This window comes from Scyliorhinus canicula, chromosome 29, assembly GCF_902713615.1.
Source record: "Scyliorhinus canicula chromosome 29, sScyCan1.1, whole genome shotgun sequence".
Lineage (NCBI taxonomy): Eukaryota > Metazoa > Chordata > Chondrichthyes > Carcharhiniformes > Scyliorhinidae > Scyliorhinus > Scyliorhinus canicula.
In genome coordinates, this window is record NC_052174.1 from 10,901,031 (window position 1) to 10,904,878 (window position 3,848).

Consider the following 3,848-nt stretch of genomic DNA (forward strand, 5'->3'; position numbering starts at 1 on the left):
GGCTCCGCTGTTGACTCCGTTGCTGTTGTATCCTGACTCCGACTCCAGCCGTTGATCCTGTCTTCCATCACCAGCCGTTGAGCACCAGCCATCGTTCAGTAAGTCCCAAAACGACGCTCGCTACGTGAACTTATACAGTACTCGTCTAATAACGAACAGAAGGTGCAGCCCAGAAAGGAACAAAGGCCTTGTCCCCTGACCTTGCTGGTTCCCACTTAGATAAGTATTTAGTCATTTAATAGTAGAAATAGGTATTAGTCTTTAGCGTGTGCATGCGTATTTATTATATTTGTATAATAAATATTGATCGTTGGAACTTACTAATCGGTGTATAGTTTTATTACTTTGAACCTGAACTTGGAATACTTGTGAGGTGTTTATATACGACACCTGGCGACTCCGAGCTGAAATTACACATACAGAGCCTAGCAGTGTTAAGCACACGGCCTTTAAACGGAGGCGTGTTAATACACTCCAATAAACGCGTATTACACTCAAGTAAAACGTGCAACATTTAGTGGCGAAATCCTGACGGGACACGGTTACAAGTGGCACCCCCACTCCGTCGAGGACCCTGAAATTTGAATTAGAAATCTGGTAAAGAAAAGGAAAGAAATCACAAGTATTCAAGGTGTTCAAGGAATAAACGTAATTCGGAAGTGTGTTTAGTGCATGCGTACTAACAGGGTTGTAAGGAAAACCTGAAAGCATTTTTGTTGCGACAAACTTTCGGTAGTTTTGTGAACGGAACATAGCGTAAGCCTTACCCGTTTCGTGAGACATAACCTCAACACCCCCTGTTCCAAATTAAAGTGAGTCAGAGAAAATGGGCATGCAGGCAATGGAACGCCTCATGAACCCAGAACGGTTTGTGGTCGCAGCGACCAGCAGTAGCCGAGTAGGTCAGTGTCCCGTGTGGGAGCTGGAACTCCGCAAGTATCTGCAAGGAAAGGGATGGCCCCTTTGGAAAGAATTCTGTTTGAATGAGGAGACAGGTCCCGGAAGTATAGGACATACTTGGTGGGAGAACCTCTCTCAAATTCATAAGAAGACCCTTAGTAAAGCACGCAAGCCGATGGCAATCGTGTCCTGTTTGGCACAATTGCGAGGCACAGAGGAGGTCGTTCAGACGCTCCGGGCAGAATTAGAGGAGAGAAATCGAATGAGTAAAGTGGATGTCAGGGACATCGAGAAGGAAAATATGGATCTTAGAGGGAAGTTGGCAGAGAAAGGTAGAGAGGTGGATGATGCCAAGAGGGCACATCAGTCTTGTCTAGCCCACCTCAGCAGTTCCCAGACCCAGTACGAAAAGGCCTATCAGGACGTGCAGCGTGCCGTCCTGATAAGAGAAGAATCAGAAAAGCAGGTAGAGGCTTTGCAGAGGCAATGCTCTGACCTTAAAGCAGCTTTGAGAGCACTCCATGCTGCCACCACAGAACAAACACAGAGTACAGTAGCTCATGTGAAATGCAGGAAGCAGATTGCGGAGCTGCAATCGCTGCTTTCAGTGCAAAATGGGTTTCAAAGCACCTTTGGAACGCAGTTAGATGAGGAGAATGCCCCAGACTGGAAAGAGTTAAGTGAGACAGCGCAGCGTTATGTTCAGGGAACATGTGCGTCAGCAGCGCAGCAGAAAAGACAAGCACCCCAACCCCCCACAGATCAGATAGTTACCGTACCAATGAATCCAGTCACCACCCAGAGGAAAGCGACCGCAGAAGGCGCACCCGATATTACTTACACCACCCCCTTAACTGTAACCCAACTCAGGGACGCATGTGAAAAGATCACTCCGTTTCTCCCCACCGCAGACCCCCACCAGTTTTTCGCAAAGGTAAAGCAACAGGCAACCATGTACGGCCTGGACGAGAGAGAGCAGGTTAAACTCACAGTTCTGAGTTTGGACCAATCGGTTGTAGTAGCCCTCCCCGACCCACAGAACGTTGGCGGAGGCACCCTAGAGGAAATGCACACCTCCATTTTAGATGCCATAGGGTATAACCGAGGTGACCCAGTAGAAGGACTTAATAAGTGCCGACAGAAGAAAACCGAACACCCCACAGCATTCGCAGGAAGGCTGTGGATCCATTTTAACGCAGTATTTGGCGATTTAAACAGAGCCCATTTGGACCGTGAAAACATGGTTAAATGGACGCGCACCATAATTTCTCATGCAACAGAAGCAGGACAGAGCGCTTGCAATAGTTATGACCCCTCAGAGGAGGCCCATAATGAGAAGTGGGTCCTGAAAAGATTGTCCCGCGCTTGGGAGCAATCAGTTCAGGGCAGAGGCAAAGTGAAATCCCCAGAAGAAGCTCAGGCTGCAGCGGACATACAGGCAGTGAGAGCGCACCAAAACCCCGCGTGGGTGAATGAAGGAAAGAGCAGCCCTCCACAGAAGTCGCAGGAATGCTACAACTGTGGCCAGTTAGGACATTGGGCTAAGGAATGTAATGCACCCCAAAGATCACAGAGAGGCCAGCAGACAGGCACTCTGAATAGGAATAAAGCCAAACCGATCCATAGTATAGGGATCCAGTCAGGACAGACCAATGTGGACGGAACGGACTGACGGTGTTCGGGCTCCCCCACTTGGGTCTGTGACACTCTTTGGGTTCAATCCGGAAGACCGGTAGTCACAGCTAAGGTTAGAGGGAAACCCATAGAGTTACTTTGGGACACAGGAGGGTCCCGCACCACGATTAACTCCACAACCACGGCACAGGCAGACACGTGGCCGACCACCTCCACCATCACACTTAGCGGTTTCACAGGACACTCGCAACAGGGACACATTACAGCACCCGTAGCAATCCAGCTAGGGAACATTTCCACCAGACACCCAGTCGTATTAGTAAATCTTCCCCGGACAGCAGAACACATCCTAGGGATAGATTTCATGAATGCTCATAGCCTGTCGTTCGACCCAGTGAACCAGTGTGTCTGGCGAATGGTAAGATCGGACAGAGCACCCGCTACCCTCACAGTAGGAGACTACGCTAATAGGATTAGCACAGTAGGAGACTATTCATTTGACTTGACTACACTAAACACGGACAGACAAGTTAAGGCAGTATTAAACAAACATAGGACAGCATTTGCCAGTCACCGGCACGACTGTGGCAGAATGACTGGACAAATTCACGTTACCGGACCTGACCCCCGACCACAGAAACAATATAGATTTCCCCTAGAAGCAGAGGGAGAAATAGAGAAGGTAATAGGTAGCTTATTGGAGCAAGGTGTGCTTAGAACAGTAGCCTCGACCAATAATGCCCCTATTTGGCCAGTGAGAAAGCCCGACGGATCATGGCGTCTGACCATCGATTATCGGGAACTCAATAAAGTAACCCCAGCAGTAGCCCCCACGGTAGCAACAAGTCCCGAGACCATGCTCAAACAGGGACTCAACTCCAAATATTTCACGGTATTGGACATTAGCAATGGCTTCTGGTCAATCCCATTGGCAAAGGCGTGCCAGTACAAATTTGCCTTCACTTTCAAAGCACAACAGTATACGTGGACATGCCTTCCACAAGGATTCCACAATTCCCCCTCCATTTTCCACCGACAGCTGGCGAATGGTCTAGAAAAATTTTCCCGCCCCGAATGTCTGGTACAGTATGTAGACGACCTACTACTGCAGACAGACACAAAGGCAGAGCACATTACGCTTCTGGCCGAACTCCTGGAACTTTAACCTCAATTGGTTGTAAAGTTAACCCAAGAAAGGCCCAGATTTTGGAAAACAAGTGATGTATTTGGGTACAGTCATCACACACGGCAAACGCGAGATCGAATTCAAAAGAATTGATTCGATTGTCAAATTGCCCCTTCCCCAGAATGTT